Source organism: Pristiophorus japonicus, chromosome 6 (genome assembly GCF_044704955.1).
Source record: "Pristiophorus japonicus isolate sPriJap1 chromosome 6, sPriJap1.hap1, whole genome shotgun sequence".
Classification (NCBI taxonomy): Eukaryota; Metazoa; Chordata; class Chondrichthyes; family Pristiophoridae; genus Pristiophorus; species Pristiophorus japonicus.
The window spans coordinates 19,501,920-19,525,800 of NC_091982.1; positions in this window are offsets into that span (position 1 = coordinate 19,501,920).

Consider the following 23,881-nt stretch of genomic DNA (forward strand, 5'->3'; position numbering starts at 1 on the left):
ATACAGTTTACCCTTACCCTTAATACAACCCTGAATGGACCCACTCTAGACTTGGGCCCTGGGCGACCGCCTCATCTACATTGCCCCCCCGTTAATCCATCCCTGCTTGGAATACAGATGGGGGAATTCACCCTTAAATGTCATCTGCCATTGTTCTGGCCACTTACATATTTTGTATAATTCATTTTGGAGTTGGTTTACTATAATTGGCTTGAAAGTCCCTGGCCCAGGGAGGGGAAAATCAGCCAGTGTTTCCACTCCTGATTCCTATCCAGTGACTCACACTGGAAAGTACACGTGTGTGGCTGTCTGGTGAGTGTATGATTGGATTTCGCTGTGATGCTTTCCACGGTAGCTTGCTGGGGCTCACTGCCTAGGCTCACAGATGAAGAGTAGGCACTTGGACGAGGTATTGGAAACTGAACAGTACCCGTGGAACTGTATGCCAATAAGATCCAAGCCTTTAAATGTCAGTCTTGGCTCAACGGTAGCACTCCCCTTTCTGAATTAGAAAGTTGTGGTTTTAAGCCCTATTCCAAAGATCGGAGCATGTAATGCAGTTTTCGTTTCCATATTTACTTTGGAGGCTGTTCAGAGAAGGTTCACTCGGTTGATCCCAGGGATGAGGGGATTGACGTATGACGAAAGGTTGAGTAGGTTGGGCCTCTACTCATTGGAATTCAGAAGAATGAGAGGTGATCTTATCGAAACGTATAAGATTATGAGGGGGCTTGACAAGGTGGATGCAGAGAGGATGTTTCCACTGGTGGGGGAGACTAGAACTAGAGGGCATGATCTTAGAATAAGGGGGTGCCCATTTAGAACTGAGTTGAGGAGAAATTTCTTCTCTCAGAGGGTTGTGAATCTGTGGAATTCGCTGCCTCAGAGAGCTGTGGAAGCTGGGACATTAAATAAATTTAAGACCGAAATAGACAGTTTCTTGAGTGATGGGGGAATGAGGGGTTATGGGGAGTGGGCGGGGAAGTGGAGCTGTGTCCATGATCAGATCAGCCATGACCTTATTGAATGGCAGAGCAGGCTCGAGGGGCCTTATTGCGGAGTTCGGAGGAGGAGCAGCAGTTCGGGAGATCGAGGCTTTGATAAAAGGGCGTGGAGTTCGGGAGTGTTATGTCTTTAGATGCTCTGATAATGACTCCACGAGTCACTGTACTTGAACTGAGGTGACCTTGGTCCTTTATTGATAACTCCAGAATGAGGATCACACCTGGTGGCCTGCCTTTTATAAAGGCCTGGCACACCTGTACAGGTAACCTACAAGTCTCCCACTGCGCTGCCCTCTGGTGGCACACCTCGTAATAGTACAAGCATTAACCATGTAGGATACATGACAGGGAGGAGGAGCAGCAGTTCAGAAGCGGGAGATTGAGGCTGAAGGTAGAACAAAGAAGTAAAAAGAAATCGAAGTGTGACGTCACAGCCAAGAGGGTAAGTGATTGGCTGGTTGATTGGTGAGTAGTTTTTCTTTTTTCTTTTTTCTTTTTCTTTTTCTTTTTGTATCAGTAAGAAACCTTTGGCACTGTTGCCAAATTAAGTTAATTTAAGGGTTAAGTCATGGCAGGAGAGCCCAGACCCAAGTCATGCTCCTCCTGTGCTATATGGGAAATCAGGGACACTTCCAGTCTCCGTGATTACTATGTGTGCGGGAAGTGTATCCAGCTGCAGCTCCTGTCAGATCACATTGCGGCACTGGAGATACACATGGGTTCACTCTGGAGCATCCGCGATGCTGAGGATGTCATGAATAGTACATTTAGTGAGTTGCTCACACCGCAGGTAAAGGTTAATCAGGCAGATAGGGAATGGGTGACCATCAGGCAGAGCAGGAGTAGAAAGGTAGTGCAAGGGTCCCCTGCGGTATCTCCCTCCAAAACAGATACACCACTTTGGATACTGTTGGGGGAGATGGTTCATCAGGGGAAGGCAGCAGCAGCCAAGTTCATGGCACCATGGGTGGCTCTGCTGTACAGGAAGGCAGGAAAAAGAGTGGGAGAGCTATAGTGGTAGGGGATTCTATTGTAAGGGGAATAAATAGGCATTTCTGCAGCCGCAATCGAGACTCCAGGATGGTATGTTGCCTCCCTGGTGCAAGGGTCAAGAATGTCTTGGAGTGGCTGCAGGGCATTCTGGACGAGAAAAGTGAACAGCCAGTAGTCGTTGTGCATATAAGTACCAACGATATAGGTAAAAAAAGGGATGAGGTCCTACAAGCTGAATTAGGGAGCTAGGAATTCAATTAAAAAGTAGGACCTCAAAGGTAGTAATCTCAGGATTGCTACCAGTGCCACATGCTAGTCAGAGTAGAAATAGCAGGATAGTTAAGATGAATATGTGGCTTGAGGAATGGTGCTAGAGGGAGGGATTCAAATTCCTGGGATATTGGAACCGGTTCTGGGGGAGGTGGGACCAGTACAAATCGGATAGTCTGCACCTGGGCAGGACTGGAACCGATGTCCTCGGGGGAGTGTTTGCTAGTGCTGTTGGGGAGGGTTTAAACTAATATGGCATGGGGATGGGAATCTATGCAGGGAGACAGAGGGAAGTAAAATGGGGGCAGAAGCAAAAGGTAGAAAGGAGAGAAGAAAAAGTGGAGGACAGAGAAATGAAAGGCAAAAATCAAAAAGGGCCACATTACAACATAATTCTAAAAGGACAAAGATTGTTAAAAAAACAAGCCTGAAGGCTCTGTATCTCAATGCGAGGAGCATTCGTAATAAGGTGGATGAATTAACTGCACAGATAGCTGTTAGCGGATATGATGTAATTGGGATTACGGAGACATGGCTCCAGGGTGACCAAGGCTGGAAACTCAACATCCAGGGGTATTTAATATTCAGGAAGAATAGACAGAAAGGAAAAGGAGGTGGGGTAGCGTTGCTGGTTAAAGAGGAGATTAACGCAATAGTAAGGGAGGATATTTGCTTGGGGATGATGTGGAATCTGTATGGGTAGAGCTGCGGAACAACAAAGGGCAGAAAACGCTAGTGGGAGTTGTGTACAGACCACCAAACAGTAGTAGTGAGGTTGGGGATGGTATCAAACAGGAAATTAGGGATGCATGCAATAAAGGTACAGCAGTTATCATGGGTGACTTTAATCTACATATAGATTGGGCTAACCAAACTGGCAGCAGTATGGTGGAAGAGGATTTCCTGGGTTTATAAGGGATGGTTTTCTAGACCAATATGTCGAGGAACCAACTAGAGCGCTGACAATCCTAGACTTGGTATTGTGTAATGAGAGAGGATTAATTAACAATCTTGTTGCGTTAGGTCCCTTGGGGAAGAGTGACCATAATATGGTAGAATTCTTCATTAAGATGGAGTGTGACACAGTTAATTCAGAGACTAGGGTCCTGAACTTAAAGAAAGATAACTTCGATGGTATGAGATGTGAATTGGCTAGGATAGATTGGCGAATGATATTTAAAGGGTTGACGGTAGATAGGCAATGGCAGACATTTAAGGATCACATGGATGCACTTCAATAATTGTACATCCCTGTCTGGTGTAAAAATAAAATGGGGAAGGTGGCTCAACCGTGGCTAACAAGGGAAATTAGAGATAGTGTTAAATCCAAGGAAGAGGCATATAAATTGGCCCGAAAAAGCAGCAAACCTGAGGAGTGGGAGAAATTTAGAATTCAGCAGAGGAGGACAAAGGATTTAATCAGGAGGGGGAAAATAGAGTATGAGAGTAAGCTTGCAGGGAACATAAAAACTGACTGCAAAAGCTTCTATAGATGTGTGAAGAGAAAAAGATTAGTGATGACAAATGTAGCTCCCTTGCAGTCAGAATCAGGTGAATTTATAATGGGGAACAAAGAAATGGCAGACCAATTGAACAAATACTTTGGTGCTGTCTTCACTAAGGAAGACACAAATAACTTTCCAGAAATACTAGGGGACCGAGGGTCTAGCGAGAAGGAGGAACTGAAGGAAATCCTTATCAGTCAGGAAATTGTGTTAGGGAAATTGATGGGATTGAAGGCCGATAAATCCCCAGGGCCTGATAGTCTGCATCCCAGAGTACTTAAGGAAGTGGCCCTAGAAATAATGGATGCATTGGTGGTAATTTTCCAACATTCTATAGACTCTGGATAAGTTCCTGTGGATTGGAGGGTAGCACCACTTTTTAAAAAAGGAAGGAGAGAGAAAACAGGGAATTATAGATCGGTTAGCCTGACATCGGTAGTGGGGAAAATGTTGGAATCAATTATTAAAGATGAAATAGCAGCACAGTTGGAAAGCAGTGACAAGATCGGTCCAAGTCAGCATGGATTTATGAAAGGGAAATCATGTTTGACAAATCTTCTAGAATTTTTTGAGAATGTAACTAGTAGAGTGGACAAGGGAGAACCAGTGGATGTGGTGTATTTAGACTTTCAAAAGGTTTTTGGCAAGGTTACACCCAAGAGATTAGTGTGCAAAATTAAAGCACATGGTATTGGGGGTAATGTATTGATGTGGATAAAGAACTGGTTGGCAGACAGGAAGCAAAGAGTAGGAATAAACGGGTCCTTTTCAGAATGGCAGGCAGTGATTAGTGGGGTACTGCAAGGTTCAGTACTGGGACCCCAGCTATTTACAATATATATTAATGATTTAGACAAAGGAATTGAATGTAATATCTCCAAGTTTGCAGATGATACTAAGTTGGGTGGCAGGGTGAGCTGTGAGGAGGATGCTAAGCGGCTGCAGGGTGACTTGGACAAGTTAGTTGAGTAGGAAAATGCATGGCAGATGCAGTATAATGTAGATAAATGTGAGGTTATCCACTTTGGTGGCAAAAACAGGAAGGCAGAATATTATCTGAATGGTGACAGATTAGGAAAAGGGGAGGTGCAATGAGACCTGGGTGTCATGGTACATCAGTCATTGAAAGTTGGCATGCAAGTACAGCAGGCGGTGAAGAAGGCAAATGGCATGTTGGCCTTCATAGCGAGAGGATTTGAGTATAGGAGCAGGGAGGTCGTACCGCAGTTGTACCGGGCATTGGTGAGGCCACACTTTTAAAATTGTGTACAATTAAAATTTGGTCTCCTAATCTGAGGAAGGACATTCTTGCTACTGAGGGAGTGCAGCGAAGGTTCACCAGACAGATTCCCGAGATGGCAGGACTGACAGATGAAGAAAGACTGGATGGACTGGTCTTGGATTCACTGGAGTTCAGAAGAATGAGAGGGGATCTCATAGAAACATATAAAATTCTGATGGGATTGGTCAGGTTAGTTGCAGGAAGAATGTTCCCGATGTTGGGGAAGTCCAGAACCAGGGGTCACAGTCTAAGGATAAGGGGTAAGCCATTTAGGACCGAGATGAAGAGAAACTTCTTCACTCAGAGAATTGTGAACCTGTGGAATTCTCTACCACAGAAAGTTGTTGAGGCCAGTTCGTTAGATATATTCAAAAGGGAGCTAGATGTGGCCCTTACGGCTAAAGGGATCAAGGAGTATGGAGAGAAAGCAGGAATGGGATACTGAAGTTGCATGATCAGCCATGATCATATTGAATGGTGGTGCAGGCTCGAAAGGCCGAATGGCCTAATCCTGCACCTATTTTCTATGTTTCTATGTTTCTATGTTTACTCCTGCTCCTATTTCTTTTGTTCTTATGTTATGCTCTTATGTTATGTTCTTATGTAATCTAGGCTGACACTTCAGTGCAGTACTGTGGGAGTGCTACACTATCAGAAGTGCTGTCTTTTGGATGAGACATTGAACTGAGATCTTGTCTGCTCTCTCAGGTGAACAAAAACATTCCCATAACACTTTTTGAAAAAGAGCAGGGTAGTTCTCCCAGTATGCTGGCTAATATTTGTCCCTCAACCAACAATACTACAAAACAGATTATCTAGTCATTTATCTCATTGCTATTTGTGGGAATTTAGTGTGTGCAAATTGGCTGCTGTGTTTGTCTACATTGTAAAAACTAACTTCACTTCTAAAGTATTTAATTGGCTGCGAAGTGCTTTGGGATGTCCTGAGGACATGAAAGGCGCTCTATAAATGCACGTTCTTCATTCTTTACAAGTGGGTGTAAGGGGTGGAAATGAGAAAATTGACATTTTCACATTTGTTGCTAATTTACTGCAGAATAAATGAGGTAGTTGTTTACGCAGGCCAAAACTATTCCACCATTGATCTCAGCATTGTCGGTATCTTTGAAACATGAAATTCATGGTACCATAGTATAAAGGCCTTCATGTGAATCTCTTGCTGATTTCAGGTGGAAATGAGAAGCCAGTGTCTGTGTCAGACTGGTGATTTAATTCCTCCTGGCATGTGAACTGACTCAAAGCAACCTTCCATATAGATCGTAGAAAATCACATTCAGTTTGGGTTAGTGTGACTGGAGTTAAGTATAACCTCTACAGCACCACAAGTTTAAACTAGACCTTAATTTTACCATCACAAAGTTATTTCCATGAACAACTGAAGAAGATAAAAGAGTGCTTGTTTTCTTGTTTTAGTTTTGGAGTTCAAGAAAAAGCTTTTCAGCTGATAGGCAATTCTTCTCTCAGATATCGGTGTTAAAATAGCTGCGGTGAACTTACCTCTGTGTTCCTGCTCCACCATGTTTTCTGGGGCCTGACGGGAGCTTTCTTACAGTATGAAAATCGGGGTCCTATAATGTTCCTTCAAGTCTAGCCTCATGTGCATCCCTGATTTCCATCATCCCACCACTGGCAGCAGTGCCTTCAGCTGTCTGGACCCTGAGTTCTCTATATCCTTCTTTAAACCTCTCCGCCTCTCTACATCTCTCTTCTCCTTTAAGACGCTCTTTGATCAAGCATATTGTTCACCTGTCCTATTATTTCTTTATGTGTCAATTTTGTTTGATACTGCTCCTGTTAAGTGTCTTGAGATGTTTTACTACGTTAAAGGCGCTATATAAATGTACACTGCTGTTGTTGTATAGGGCTCTGATGTAATTTCGAGGGACAGCTCGGCAGAGCATGTGTCATGCTCTCTCTGCCCAATTGTATCGGGCAGTGAAGAGGAAGATGTTCCAGAAAGATAAGTGAAATTTTTATTTTCCTGGGACCAGGATGAGTAGGAGCACTCTTCCAGGCTTCACAAAAATAAACCTGACCTCTGCTGCCCCGGTCTCCCTACTCCGCCAGTGCTTGTCCTCCTGGACCTGCCTTCCTGACAGCTGGGTCGGCTTCTGGGCCGCTAGGTATTACGGCAGAGAGCAGTCAAGATGCAGCGGGATGCCCGTTCAGGGCATGAATCTCACTGACAGCATGGTAATGTGGTGTTGCCCTCAAAATAGACCGGGCCTTCCGCTTTCAGGATCGGGTGGCTGGCCTGAGTGCTTTACCTAATGACCACCCAAGAGTTAAGATCTACCCTGTAGTCTGTAATCTCCCTCTCGAGTCTGTGCACTACTTTTAGCACACTGATTAGCACATATGTGTTAAATTCTTGTTCATACTATTTCAGCAATGTCATCAATCTGTTTAAAATGACGCATTAACTGGTGTGCTAAAAATAATGCAGATGGATTAAAACCGCTTCTCTCTGTTTTATCATTACTACCACGGTCATTGTTCTTCTGACCTTTCCTTCCTTGTTCCCTGTAAGCTCCAAATAATTTTCCTCCTCCCTGCAACCTTACTGCATTAATATTGTGACTCACTCCACTGCACCCAACTCATTCTTTGCCAAGTTCTCAAAACTGTGGAACTCTTCACCTCCTTCAATCTATCCTTCCTCCTACAAACCTGAACTTAGCATCATCTAACCACTCAATTATCTTGTCTTCTTTAACTCTTTTCAGTCTTGTTCATATCACACACTCTGGCCTATAACCTTTGATCTAGCTTTCTCAATTTAAATAAAAAGTTATTTGCAGGCACTTTTTGGGATCTGAGTATGAAGTTTCTTTTAAAATATTGTTTTGGCATTGGCCTTGCAGACTGCTTACTGACATGCATCCTGCTGCAGCCAGGAAGGCAGAAAAGTCTGAACCACCGTCATCTCTCCAGCCCTTGTAAATGCTCCTCCATCATCCAAAAGGCACTACCATTTTTAAACAGAACATTTCCTGTTATTGTCATTTTAAAAGGTGCCAACATATCATTTCCAGCTTTTAAACTACAAATCCAGACACGGACCTTATCACAAACAAAACATTTCCTTTTTAAATTAGAAAATATAGTGGTGTTGCATTTGAAGCAAAACTTGTGGATCAGTTGCAATATCCAGCAAGATGCAACATACCTTTTATATTTTACATCACTATTTGAAACATATGTTTCTGCATTAAATTCATTTTGAAGTGGTGTACTGATTTATTTTGTAAGTAGAAATTGCGGGTTTCAGTCTATTTGAGCTGCTAAATTTAGTAGCCATACTGTTTAGACCTTCAATTAGAAGGGTTTTTCTGCTAATTTTGACAGACATGCACTGTCTAATTAGAGATTTTCCTAACTTTTAATAGTACAAACGTTTCATGTAAAGGAGAATCCCGACTGATATAACCCATACCCTATATTGATACATTAACTCCTCTGTAATCTGCTTCCTAAATGTTGGCGTTTCTTCACTTTAAGATCAATCTCTTTTAAGTCATTCCCAAAGGAATTAAGGATATGGCGCTGTGTTTAGTTAAATGGCCTATTCATTTTTATTCAATCTTACAGTAGTTTAAATTAAAGCACATTACTTACAGTGTTCCTCCAAAGCTCTAAGCATATCATCCTACACATTCTTTCTGCATCCTTACAATCCTAAAAACAAAACTCATCAAATATTCTCCTGCTGTAACTTATTCATCTCAAGATACTGTGGCGCTCCTCATCTGCAGTTGTTTTTCCTCCTACAATGCTAAGATTATAAAAACCCGGACTTATATGCGACAACCATCAGCATTTGGCATTGACAGTAGGGGGGCGATTTTAACCCAACCCACTTGGCGGAAATCGGGCAAACGGGCAGTTAAAATCACCTGTTATTTATTCGCCCTGGGGCCACCGGGAGCAAGCAGCAAGAACACCTGGCAAATCTGGCAGTGTCCATTTTAACATGTGCGTGCTGGATTCCAGGGATGCTATCGGGACCTAACTGCATTGTTAACTTGGTGGCCGGAGCGGAAAATGGCAGTTAGTTCCCTGCCAGCCAATCCAGCGGCAAAGTAGTTCGGGGCCAGAAAAGGCCAAAAAAGGTCAGTTTTAAACTTTCCTTGTGCTCCACTGGGCCCCAAAAAGAAACCTTTGACCGCCCTTGCCATGCCTAAATGGTGAGGCCTGAGGCGCATTGGGCCTCAGACCTCATTTCCAGCGAGCCAGCAAGCTGTAGACAGTAACAGGAAGCTCGCCGGCAAAGTGGCATTGAAGATCGTGTTGCTGCAATGCCTACAGCGGCCCTCAGGTAAGTGTTGAAGGGGGACATCCGGGAAGGGGGACAATCGGGAAGAGGGATGACTTGGAAGGGGGTGGTGTTCGGGTCAGGGGGACACTCAGAAAGGGGGCGGAAAGGAAGTGGTCCCTGGGGGGAGAGGTAGCGGTGGTGATCACGGTGAAGGTAATGGCAGCGTATCGGGACTGGAAGGTAGCGATAGCAATCGAAGGACCGGTGGTCGGCAGCGATCGCGTTCTTTGAAGGTGGGATCAGGAGGTACACTCCTGCTATTGCCGGTTCCACATTCGGATAAGTACATTTTAAAATCTTACCTTGTTGGTTACAACCTGCAACAATCCTTTTAAGGACTGTCTGTTAGATCGCATGTAGACTTGGTTTTCTTGAGCTAGTATTTATTACCCATCCCTAGTTGTCCTCAGGACATGAAGAGTCAGCTATGTAACTCTATGTAACTCAGCTACTGACTCAGCATGGGAGTCATATGTAGTAAGACCAGGTTGTAGTTTCCTTGCCTGAAGGGCATTAGTGAATCATTTGGGATCTACAACAATCCAGCGACTGTAAAGTTTATTTTCTGATGCTACCCCACAAATTACCAGACTTATTGAAGTCAGTTTTACAATTTACCACAAAGAAATTTGAACTTAAGGCCTCTGGCTTACTAATCCAGTACCAGCACCACTAGGATACCACACCATGTCATCGTTGATTCGGAAGATGGTCATGTATGTCATGTATTCAACCAGCATTGTAACCCATGTATAATCTGACCTAAGTTGTACACTGTGAGAACAATGATCACTAGGTGGGAGACACTCCTAACCTGGACCTTCAGGTATAAAAGGGGAAGCTCCACCCACCTTCATCACTTGAGTGCTAAGGAAGAAAGGACAGGTCACAGACTGACCTTCTCTCAAGCATGGGCCTCGTGTGCATTTATACTGTGTAGTAAGGACGTATCAATGTATATCTGGGTTGAGCATTCCATCAAACTACAAAGACCACCTACCCATGCCATTATTAATAATTATTGCTATGATTTTTTTCTCACATTTGTTTTTCTTTTGTTTTCTCTCTTTCTGCCAATTTTCTCCCCACTTCCTTGAATAAAGGTGTTGATTCCTTACTGGGGTAAAGTTCCACAAATACTTGACACTCCCAAGTAGCCATTCTTCTTGCATGACCCGAGGCAGTGAGTGCCAGCAGCAAGTACAACCGTGGGAAATATCACAGTCAACCTGATGCAGTTCCTACTCATCGACGCAAATGCATTTTCCAGCAGGGGTCTCTGAATAATGATCAGGAGAGGGTCCCTGGCCAATTATCCCTTCCATGACCTAGAGTTTCTGAGGCCAAACATTATTATTGCCCATCATATGAGATCTGTTAACTCAGCAGAGACAGGAAATGGAACAGCCCTGTCTGACTCAGCTGCTGACTTTCAAAAGCAGCTGAGTCATGGGAAGAGCCGTTCCTTTCTGCATTTCAATATGTGACTATTGCATCAAACTGGGCTTGTAGAACATATCAAAACTATCTGTATTTTTCAACATTCAGCAGAAACAAGTTCCTCTTGAAAAATGGTATGTATTCTTTTTGGAACATGCAGTGTTGGAAAGGTTCAGAGTCCAATTACCAGATAAAATTTGACTGAGATTCTATTAAATTTTTCAGCATAACTGTAACTATTCCGCTTATTTAACCTTCTGCTCTCCATTTGTGGGTACGTGTTGGCAATGAGGAAATTTGCCTGCCACCAGCACTTATCAGAAAATTGCATGTGCTACCTCTAGGTGAGATGCCCGGTTGGCAGTGCCCACTTGGAAAATTACCACCTCTCACTTCTCTTGCATTTAATCCTATGCCTCGCTTTCAAGTTGAGAAGAAAGTACCAGAAGGGTAGTTGATGAGAGAAATTGAAAAGTTCACATTAATGAAATGGAAAATGTGCATTTTCCAATTTTTTCCTGGATAGCCTTCTCTCCTACTGGGCAGAGTCGTGGATTTACCTATTTGGCCATTAAAAGACTCAATTGGAAATGCTGGTCTGAAACAAAGATTTAGGTTATATATATTAATCTTTAAACTGAGTATTTCACCTGTGTAAATCAATACAATGCATGAATGATCCATTCAATCAGAAGGCCCACTTAAATTTAACAACATTCACAAGAAAGAGAACACGCAATGAGAAAAAAGGCATACCTTCCAATACTCTTTTCAACTTCACCCAGTTCAACTCTCAATTAGAACATAAGAACATAAGAAATAGGAGCAGGAGTAGGCCATACAGCCCCTTGGGCCTGACCCACCATTCAATAAGATCATGGCTGATCTGATCTTGGCCTCAACTCCACTTTCCTGCCTGTTCCCCATAGACTCCCAGATAGTACAAAAATCTGTCTATCTCAGCCTTAAATATATTCAATGACTCAGTCTCCACAGCTTTTTGGGGTAGAGAATTCCAAAGATTCACAAGCCACTGAGAGAAGAAATTCCTCCTCATCTCCGTCTTAAATGGGCGACCGCTTATTCTGAAACTGTCATGTATCTTACATGGCCACTGTTGGTACTATCACAAGGTGTGCCACCAGAAGGCACAGCAGTGGGAGACTTGTAGGTTACTTGTACAGGTATGCCTGGCCTAGTATAAAAGGCAGGCTACCAGGTGTGATCCTCATTCTGGAGTTAACAAATAAAGGACTAAGGTCACAACAGTTCAAGTACAACATATTGCCTCATGGAGTCATTACTAGAGCATCTAAGGACACAACAGAAACTATGCCTCCTAGTTCTAGATTCCCCCACATTGAGAAAAATCCTCTCAGCATCTACCCTGTCAAGCCCCCTCAGAATCTTACATGTTTCATATAAGAAATAGGAGCAGGAGTAGGCCATTTGGCCCCTCGAGCCTGCTCCGCCATTCAATAAGATCATGGCTGATCTGATCTTAGCCTCAACTCCACTTCCCTGCCTGTTCCCCATAAGCCTTGACACCCTTAACGTTCAAAAATCTGACTATCTCCACCTTAAACTCCAATGAGTACAAGGCCAACCTGCTCAACCTTTCCTCATAAGACAACCCTTTCATCCCAGGAATCAACCTAGTGAACCTTCTCTGAACTACCTCCAACACAAGTATATCCCTCCTTAAATAAGGAGAACAAATCTGTACGCAGTACTCTAGATAACTTTTTTGTGTTTCTTGTACGAGGACACCCAGATCCCTCTGTACCACAACATTCTGTAGCCTCTCTCAATTTAAATAATATTTTGCTTTTCTATTCTTCCTACCAAAGTGGATAACCTCACATTTTCCCACATTATATTCCATCTGCCAAATGTTTGCCCATTCTCTTAGCCTATCTATATCCCTTTGCAGACTCTTTGTTCCTCCTCACAACTTGCTTTCCCATCTATCTTTGTATCATCAGCAAATTTGGCTACAATATACTCGGTCCCTTCATCCAAGTCATTAATATAGATTGTAAATAGTTGAGGCCCCAGCACCGATCCCTGTGGCACCCCACTAGTTACAGTTTGTCACCCATTTATCCTGACTCTCGGTTTTCTGTTAGTTAGCCAATCCTCTATCCATGCTAATATATTACCAACACAATGAGCTCTTATCTTGTGCAGTAACCTTTTATGTGGCACCTTATCGAATGCCTTTTGGAAATCCAAATACACTACAACTACTGGTTCCCCTTTATCCACTCTGCTTGTTACATCCTCAAAGAACTCTAATAAATTTGTCAAACACGATTTCCCTTTCATAAAACCATGTTGACTCTGTTTGACTGTATTATGATTTTCTAAATGTCCTGCTATTACTTCCTTAATAATGGATTCCAGCATTTTCCCAATGATAGATGTTAGGCTAACTGGCCTATAGTTTCCTGCTTTCTGTCTCCCTCCTTTCTTGAAAGGGGCGTTACATTTACGGTTTTCCAATCCGTTGGGACTTTTCCGGAATCTCAGGAATTTTGGAAGATTACAACCAATGCATCCACTATCTCTGCAGCTACTTCTTTTAAGATCCTAGGACGCAGGCCATCAGGTCCAGGGGATCTGTCAGCCTTTAGTCCCATTCATTTGCCAAGTACTTTTTCTGATTGTTTTAATTTCCTCCCTCACTTTTGGCCCCTGATTTTCTACTATTATTGGGATGCTTTTTGTGTCTTCTACCGTGAAGACAGATACAAAATATTTGTTCAAAGTCTCTGCCATTTCCTTGTTTCCCATTATTAATTCCCCAGTTTCATCCTCTAAGGGACCAACATTTACTTAAGCTACTCGCTTCCTTTTTATATACCTGTAGGAACTCTTACTGTCTATTTTTGTATTTCTTGCTAGTTTAATCTCATCATCTATTTTTTCCCTCTTTATTATTTTTTTAGTCATCCTTTGTTGGTTTCTAAAATGTTTCCAATCTTCTAGCCTGCCACTAATCTTCGCAACATTTTATGTCTTTTCTTTCAATTTGATACCATCCTTTACTTGCTCAGTTAGCCACGGATGGTTCATCCTTCTCGTAGAGTTTTTCTTTCTCAATGAAATCTATCTTTGTTGAGAATTATGAAATATCTCCTTAAATGTCTGCCACTGCTTATCTACCCTCTTACTTTATAATCTATATTCTCAGTCCACTTTAGCTAACTCTGCAAATTGCACTGCAAATGGAAACATTTACAAGATCATTTGCAAACTGGTCCACTCCCAACATCGACATCAACAGCAAAAACCTAGCCCTGTATATCTTGATTTCTGAAAATTTTCATTCTTCTCTATTGTAGTAACTCTCCGGAATTCCTTCTGTGAGATCATTTTCTGTTTAGCATTTGTCCCAACCAATTTGTTTCCTTGACCAAATGGTTCTTCGATCATTTCTCGTGAAACTATTGGGTGCAATGATTTCTATAACCAGCTAATCTCTGCTGGAATTATAGTAGAGTTTGTGTTTATACTGTCTATTTATTTAATGTTTGCATATCTGGGTGCAAGTATTGCACACACTGTTTATATTAGATTATACTTTAAGAATATATACAATCAGAGTTTTGCTGATGACCCAGTGGATAAAGACCATGCCCAGTGTAGTTCTTAACCATACAGAACTGAAGATTTGACTCCTGATCTGTGCTGAATTAGCAGTTCTCAGCTAGGCAGGAATTCGGGTGCGACAATTGGCCTTACTGTTCATGGGCTAGGGAATGGGCATATCATCTAGGATTCCCATCGATAAGTTAACCAGTGACCCTTGCTGGAAAGTGCATTTGTATGGACATTGAATGAGAAATGAACTGGGCTCATCTGTCGTGCTATTCATAGTTCAATAGCATATCTAGGCTCACAATGAAAGAGTGGACACTTGGCCTTACATAACAAAAGTCAATACACTTCAAAAGTATGTTGTTTTGTTTGTAAAGTGCTTTACGATGTTTTGATAAAGTGATACAGTGCAATGAATACAAGTTGTTACTTTTTAGTTTTAGGCTAAGTACCCAATGATGGTACCATGGTTCTGTACCTGAACAAGAGTCTGTGGGTAAAAATTTGTCTGGGTTCACCTTCAGGCCCAGAATTGGTGCTGCACAACTAGCGCACACCCTAACCTGTATGCCAGAGACCAGCCCCATTTTAAGTCAGCAAACACATAGACAGGTGCAACAAGTTCCTATTTCAACTTCTGGGCTCAAATTTCCCCAGAAGTTGCCCTGTTTGTTTTGTTGGAGTAAGTAGCTTTTTTTGGAGTAACTTAAAAATCGCAAATTTCCCCATTTAACTTGCTCCAGTGTAAGTCAGTTAGTTAGGTTTTTTCCTAGTTTAGTTTGTTCTCTCCAAAAGGGGGCGTGACAAGCCACTTACGCCTCTTCGGGCCATGGAAGCAAATTTGGCCAGCTGAAAGTTACTCCAAACTAACTTAGGCCAGTGTATGTGGCCACTTTTGTAGGCACAGAAAAATCTTACCTACATTTAAGAAATCAGCGCAGGTAGCCAGAGATGGGGGGAGGGGGCTGGTGGGGAGGTGAGTTAGAGGATTCTAAAGCATTAAAGACCATCACAACATCTTCAGCACAACATCTTCAGCACAACATCATCAAAAATAAATGAAGGATAAATCAGCTATTGAAAATAGAGCAGTCCTTGACGACTGCAGAAGGTACCGGCTAGGCTTCCCGCCAGGGCTAGGGGCGACAGGCACATATGACTGTAGGGGTGAGGGATTTTTACTTTTTACAGTTGTCCCTAAATGTTGCGTGGTCCTAATGGAACATGATTCAGTTTTAATGCAAAATATCTTTTATTGGATATTTTACAGTGCACTTCAATGACAACAACAGCATCAACAACAACAGCAACAACAGCAAAGAAAGGCTGCACCCATCACCCACCCCTCACCCACATCTCATGGAAAGTGCACTTCCTCATAGGGTCAGTGATGCTGGTGGGGGTGGGGGGGTTGGGGACCCGGCTTAGGTCTCACCGATGGCTGGTGCATGGATTGAAGTGGGAGTGGCATTTGAGTGTCCGGCCTTTGTGCCCTTATTGCAGAAGCTAGCTCCCTCATGGCATCTGCCATCATTTGCCCGCCCGTCTCAGTGACCTGACAGTGTCGCTACATCATCACGCACCCCACTGACGGCCGCCACAAGTGATCTTGTGAGGGCATTGGTCTCCTCACCCAATGACAGAACCTGATTAACCTCTGCTGAGGGCTGCATCTCGGGAGAGACTGGTCGGCTTCTCCTTCCCCTCGCCGTGGGTCTGCCCAGTGGCACCCCTCCAGTGTGAGGTGCAGGCTGGGAAGGTGGGGCACTAGGTATCCCAACATGCATTTCACATCCGCCACTGGGACTCGAGACCTCGGAAGGTGTGAAACCATGGAATGTCGCCAAGGAGCTCATAGAGGTTTCTGGCAGTGTGATGCCCTGTACTACGGACTGATCCATATCACGATCAGCATTCTCCCGTGAACACATTTCCATGGACCCCACTCCCCGCACCCACCTCGGTCTGGAGCGCACGCATCTGGATCTTCTGGTGGATATTCAGGATGTTGAGGTGTGACTTCTTCTGCAAAATATAACAGAACAGTCAAATGGTTAGCAGCACAGGAGGGGACAAGATGGATGGCATGAGTAGTCTGACACGTAGCAGGCCAGTCAGCAGGTTGGTTTGAAGGGCGACTATGCATTTTAATGACTCGCCTTCACCCTCGCGTGTGGGTCCAGCTTGAGCAGAGCTGATTCTTTTTCTGCCGGTGCCACTCAGCAAGGCAGCGACCCTCTGTTCCAGGGGTGACAGTTGGTGCAGATTTGGCGGACCTCCTCCTGTTCTAAGTTGTTCCCTTTTGTTGTGGGCCAATTTCTTCTGCAAAGATGAAAATATTAATTTTGACACATGGTACGCTTCTGATGGGTGGAACACTTACAGATGGTCACATTTTCAATTGCAATTCAATTTAAAGATGAAGATATTATTTACATTCACTACTTGACCAATGTCCTGCCATTTCTTCCTGCACTGGCTTCCAGATCTTGGGGTATTGACCCCTGCGGAGTATTCTTCTGCAACTAGGTTCCATCTTCTTCTCATTTTCTTGGGTGAAACTTTTGACGGACCACTCTTGCTGATATCCAGCTCCAGCCATTTCTCCTCAATGACAGTCACTAGTTTCTCCACTTCCTCATGGAGGAAATTCTTCGTTCTTGTTGCATGCTCGTGCGCCATTCGTGTATTGGACTTACACTCAGGTAATGATCAAAAATCACACTTCTCACCTTTCTTCCACCTATCCAGCACTCCTTTCCACTCCCTCAGCCACACAAAAATCAATATTTACACCTTATCTTTATGTATGGTCCATTACCAATGATACTGAGGACACTTTCCCTTTAATTGGCTGATTGCCAAGCTTCCTACTGCACTGCGCATGCGCGCACGCTGAGATGCACATTGCGCATGCGCTCAAACAGACATGCGTCCCTCTGCCGGCACTCTACAAGACGCTGGGCCCAAGCCCCACCCCCCTGCAGGCCGTGCAGAGCAAGCGGGGCCGAAGCTCCGCCCCCTGCAGTCTCTGCAGTGCCACGCCGATGGATCCAGTTGACAAGGGAGGGGCCAAAGTGAAAGGTAAGTGTTTGGCGCTTTTCTTGGCTTAGAAAGTTGCCGTGCCACCCCTACCTGCCCCGCTCTAGGCGGCTGGGGAAATTGTGCCATCTATGTCTTCAGGAGAAGCGAGGAAAAAGGATAGAAAATTGAAGGGAAAAAATTACAAACCTCACCTGTGGTGGATTATCTATTAGCAGGGGTGAGTGTTCTATTGTTTGCCATGGAATTCCAAGTAAAAGAGACCCACCCCATTCATTTAGAAGTATTTACGTTATTTTATAATTTATCACCACATTCATAATTTTTGAGATAACCATATAAATTGCAAAACATGGATTTGCATATATATATATGTTAAGAAACCAAATCCCAGCAAATTCAGTGCTGGCTGGAGAGGAGGGAAGAAAAAGGGACTACAATTGGTTAAAAAAAGAACCACTTTCTAATTTATCACTAATCAAACAATGAAAACCTTTGACTTGCCCAACAAACTCAGTTATTGTTACTATTGAGAGATAAGAGGTCAGTGGTAAACTGAAGCTTAAACCTGTAATAACAGCATATAAATTTGGCAAATATTTTGGACAGTCAGCCCCGGTGCGCATACAGATAAGGTTATTTTTTTCCTTTAGTTGGCTGAACCATATAATACCTGTGACTGTGATGCTTTCACATTGCTAGAGTACAGTTAGTGGGCTTCTCTGTCACCTGCCACAATTACAAATGAGCTACCTTGTTCTGGTGGCCACTTTTTCATGGGTTTTGTAAGCTGCCATGTGATTAACCAACTCTACTTCTCCCCCATTAAACCTATGGAGCCAGTTTAGTGCAGCTTATGTGATGGTCCCATTAACCTAGTGGCAGAATATAAGCAGTAACAAAGAACCCCATTTGAGTGAGATGGTGTAAAGTAGGATTATGCATAGCTTTGTTGATGTTTATGGGGGAGGGAAGGGTGTATTAACAGAATTTTTCATGAGGAAAACTTCTACATTTTTTTTAAATGGGAGGATGTAAGAGTCGGAATAGACTGGATGTTAGGTGGTTCTTCTTTTCCCAGAGAGGAGTAAGTTTCTGGAATACATTGGCTCTCCCAGGTGATTAAATGGCTTGCTGGGAGAGGTGGGGTGTGGGGTTCGGAAGCGTCTAGTCATGATTCTCCAGCCATCGTGGTGTGGGGCAGGTTTGATGGACCAGCTGGTATTTTCCTGCCTGTCAATTTTGTGCAAGCCTGCTCTTTTCCCCACTGAAGTACATAAACATGGGCTAAAACAAAGTCAATTAGAACGTGCAGCCTGATTCACTGTTGCCATCTTTTCTTGTTAGCAACAAATTCCAGTTGCTTTAAGTGTTCTCATTCAACGCACAGCTCAGAAAATAATTTAAAGCATTTGTCTCTGTTTTTTTCTTGAAGTGCGGGCTTTTGCTGGGGTACTGTACCTTCTGCTACCTAGCCGTAGTGGCCACTCTCCATGTACGAGCTTGGAACTTTCTTGACATCACTGGTAACATTGTAGGGTGGAACTTTTGGCAGCTGATTACATTTTCCAGCAGTTACAAGGTGTCTGCAGCTAAAATAGCCACAAGCACAGCAGGCTCCTCAGAGAACTGGAGCTCTATTTGAACATTGACACAATAGCAGAAAGAGGAGTATGATCACATTGCGGCGGTGGGGGGTGGGGGTGAGGATGGGGAGGGAGGGGCGGTGGGCCAGTAATGACCAGTGTTATGTTTAGCATAACTCCACAAGACTGAGTACTGTGAGCTTAAACTGATGTGACCTTCGTCTCTTTAATAAAACTCCAGAGTGCCAAAGCAGCATGGCAGACAATCTTTTATACTCCCTTGCATGAGGTGTGCAGGTGACCCTTGGGCCTCCAACAGATGCGCCCTCTGGTGGCAAGTCTTACACAGTTATAATGTTTACATACATAATATCACTCCCCCCAAAGTCTTTGATACAAGTTATTTATAAGTTGAGGCGGTCCGGAGCCCTTCAGGCCCTGGTTGAACGCCTGAGTTCAAACCCCGACACGGGTGAGATGGTCGGGCTATGGCTGCACTGCAGCGCAGCTGATCTGACTGGACTGTTGGGCATGGTGGGCTCATCCTCTTGATTGACGGCGAGGTCGATTGCTGGTTGGGTGTGTGTTGGTGGATCGATGATGGTGATGTCCTCTTCAGGTTGTTCCTGGTTGTCAGTGAATCGCAGTTTGGTCTGATCCAAATGCTTTCTGCACGTTTGTCCATTACATAGTTTGACAATAAACACTCTATTCCCCTCCTTGGCCAAGACAGTGCCAGCAACCCATTTGGGACCATGACCGTAATTAAACACAGGGTCGTTTACATCAATGTTACACGATACAACCGCGCGATCGTGGTACATGTTTTGCCGGTGACGCCGGGTTTCCACATGATCATTGAGATCCGGGTGGACTAAGGAGAGCCTGGTTTTGAGGGCTTTCTTCATTAACAATTCCGCCGGGGGAACCCCGGTAAGCGAGTGGGGTCGCGTCCGGTAACTGAGCAGAATCCGAGATAAACGGGTCTGCAGGGAGCCATCATTCATGTGTTTCAAACTCTGCTTGATAGTTTGGACTGCCCGTTCCGCTTGACCGTTGGATTCAGGCTTAAACGGGGCAGACCTGACGTACTTAATGCCATTGCAGGTCATAAACTCATTGAAACACTGGTGAAACACGGTCCGTTGTCACTGACAAGGGCGTCGGGCAAGCCATGGGTGGCGAACATGGCCCGGAGGTTTTCAATGGTGGCAGTGGAGGTGCAGGATGACATGATTACACATTCAATCCATTTAGAGTATGCGTCCACTACTACTAAGAAATCTTTCCTAGAAGGGAGCCAGCGAAATCTATGTGGATCCTGGACCACAGTTTGGAGGGCTATGACCACAGACTCAGTGGAGCCTTCCTTGGTGCATTGTTCAACTGTGAGCAACTGTTACATTGGTGTACGCATGACTCCAAATCCGATCAATGCCGGGTCACCAAACGTGCGACCTGGTGATAGCCTTCATCATGACTATGCCTGGGTGGGTACTGTGTGTCATGTATTCAACTATCAGTGTAACCCATGTAAAAGCTGACCTAAGTTGTACACCTTGAGAACATTGACCACAAGAGGGTGAACTTGTGGGAGACACTCCTAACCTGGGTTTTCAGGTATAAAAGGGAAAACTCCACCCACCTTCATCACTGGAGGTCTTGGTAATAAAGGTAACTGGACACAGAGTGACCTTCTCTCAAGTATGGGCTTCGTGTGCATTTATACTGTATAGTAAGGACGTATCATTGGCGAAGAGAAACTGGGATTTAAACCACGCGAGCATGGCCACTAGCAGCACAGAAGAGAGGTACTGTGTTGGTGATGATTGGGACGACTTTATTGAGAGACTACAGCAAAGTTTTGAACCTAAGGAATGGTTGTGGCAGGATTCAGCCGACAAACGCAGGGCTCATCTCCTGACGGTTTGTGGATCCAGAACATACTCCCTGATGAAGGACCTTCTAGCGCCAGAGAAGCCGGCGGACAAGACGTTCGAAGAGCTCAGTAAGTTGATCGGGTGTTTGCCTCCACACCTCTGCATGAGCTGGAGGCCCCCGTTGTTGGAAACAAAAGGTCCATTACCAGTCGATCGTCTCTGACTGTCTCTGTAACTGTCCTTAAGCGCACCATTAACAGGTGTTGATGGCCCCATTACTGGCCGCATTGTCCATTGCGATGGTATGAATCGCTGTTCAGCTAGCCATTGTCTCTGTTGAATTCCCCCTTTGGGTTTGACTACATGCTGAGGCATGTCCGATTGCCCTTGTCTGACTAGAGAACTAGTTAAACCGGCGAGCAGCATGCACATGGCGAGACACCGGCTTTACACGCACCGGCGGCGAGAAGGGCAAAGCGTTCCAGACTTCGTGGCAGACCTCCGGTGACTGGCGAGCCGATGTAAGTTCCCAGAAGCATGCAGGGCGGAGATGCTGCAAGACTATTTTATTGAGGGCATTGGACATGCTGGGGTTTTCAGGAAACTGATTGAGACCAAAGACTTGACCTTGGAAGCAGTGGTTCTGATAGCTCAGACATTTATCTCAGGGGAGGAAGAGACCAGAATGATGTATGACAAAAATCTTGACTCAAATGCGGCAAACGACCAGGGAGTCAACATTGTTAACACGGCACACAGTTCTCTAGTCGGACAAGGGCAATCGGACATGCCCCAGCATGTAGTCGAACCCAAAGGAGGAATTCAACAGAGACGATGGCTAGCTGAACGGCGATTCATGCCATCGCAATGGACAATGCGGCCAGTAATGGGGTCATCAACACCTGTTAATGGTGCGTTTAAGGACAGTTACAGAGACAGTCAGAGACGATCGACTGGTAATGGACCTTTTGTTTCCAACAGCGGAGCCTCCAGCTCATGCTAGAGGTGTGGAGGCAAACACCCAGCCAGAGCTTTCAGGTATCAGCAATATACCTGCAGAAACTGCAACGTCAGCGGTCACTTGGCGCATATGTGCAGGAAGCCTGCAGCCAGGTTGATGTACGAGGAGGACGGGCCCAATGTAAGCCCTATGAGGCCAAATGAATACTGGGGGAAATCGCTGGAAGCTGAAGCTCAGCGAGTTCATGTGGAGCACATATACAGTTCATATACCAGGACGCCACCGATAATGAAGAAAGTGCCCCTCAGTGGCATCCCAGTATTAATGGAGCTAGACACGGGGGCCAGCCAGTCCCTGATGAGTATCAAACAGTTCGAATGGTTGTGGGTGTCCAAGGCCAGGAGGCTAAAATTATTGCCGATTGACGCACAGCTACGGACATATACAAAGGAGATCATTCCGGAGCTAGGCAGCGCCACGGTAGTCGTGACCCACAAAGATTCGGAGAACAGGTTGCCACTCTAGATTATCCCGGGGGATGGTCCCGCACTACTGGGGAGGAGTTGGCTTGCTTTCATGAACTGGAAATGGGGCGATGTCAATGCAATTTCTTCTGTGGAGCGAGTATCATGCTCACAGGTTCTGGACAAATTTGACTCATTATTTCAACCCGGCATCAGCACTTTCACGGGGGCCAAGGTAGTGATTCACATAAACCCGGACGCCAGGCCAGTACACCACAAGGCCAGAGTGGTGCCGTACGTGATGCGGGAAAAGATAGAATGCGAATTGGACCACCTGCTGAGGGAAGGCATCATCTCGCCAGTCGAATTCAGTGACTGGGCGAGCCCGATCGTGCTGGTGCTCAAGGCGGATGGGTCGGTCAGGACATGTGGTGATTACAAGGCCACCATCAATCGGGTGTCACTCCAAGACCAGTACCCACTGCCGAGAGCGGAGGACCTCTTTGCGATGCTATCCGGTGGCAAACTTCTTTCAAAATTGGACCTGACCTCAGCTTACATGACCCAGGAGCTGGCGAGTGAGTCAAAGAAGCTGACCACCATCACGACACACGAGGGGTTGTTTGAGTACAACAGATGTCCGTTCGGGATTCATTCGGCCGCTGCGATCTTTCAGCGAAATATGGAAAGCCACCTCAAGTCGATTCCAAGGACGGTGGTTTTTCAAGACGACATCCTCATCACGGGTCGCGATACTGAAGAACACCTCCACAACCTGGAGGAGGTGCTACGCAGACTGGACCGGGTAGGGCTGCGACTGAAAAAGGCGAAGTGCGTCTTCCTAGCTCCAGAGGTAGAATTCCTGGGGAGGAGGGTAGCAGCAGACAGGATCAGATCTACTGCGTCCAAAACGTAAGCGATCCAGAGAGCACCCAGACCCCGTAACATGACGGAGCTGCGTTCGTTCCTGGGGCTCCTGAACTATTTTGGTAACTTTCTTCCCAAATTGAGCACACTGTTAGATCCGCTACATGTGCTCCTATGCAAAGGTCGCAATTGGGTCTGGGGGGATAGCCAGGAAAGGGCTTTTGATAGAGCACGCAATTTGTTATGCTCCAACAAACTGTTAACGTTATATGACCCGTGTAAGAAACTTGTTTTAACGTGCGATGCGTCGTCCTATGGGGTCGGGTGTGTGTTGCAGCATGTGAATGCCAATGGTCAGTTACAGCCGGTAGCTTATGTCTCCAGAAGTCTGTCCCAGGCAGAAAGGGGCTACGGGATGGTAGAAAAGGAAGTGCTAGCATGTATATATGCAGTAAAAAAAAATGCGCCAGTACCTGTTTGGCAGGAAATTTGAGCTGGAGACAGATTACAAACCCCGAATGTTCCTTTTGGCCGACAACAAGGCCATAAGTGCGAATGCATCGGCCCGCATACAGAGGTTGGCACTCACGTTAGCCGCCTATGACTATACAATTCGGCACAGACCGGGCACTGAAAACTGCGCCG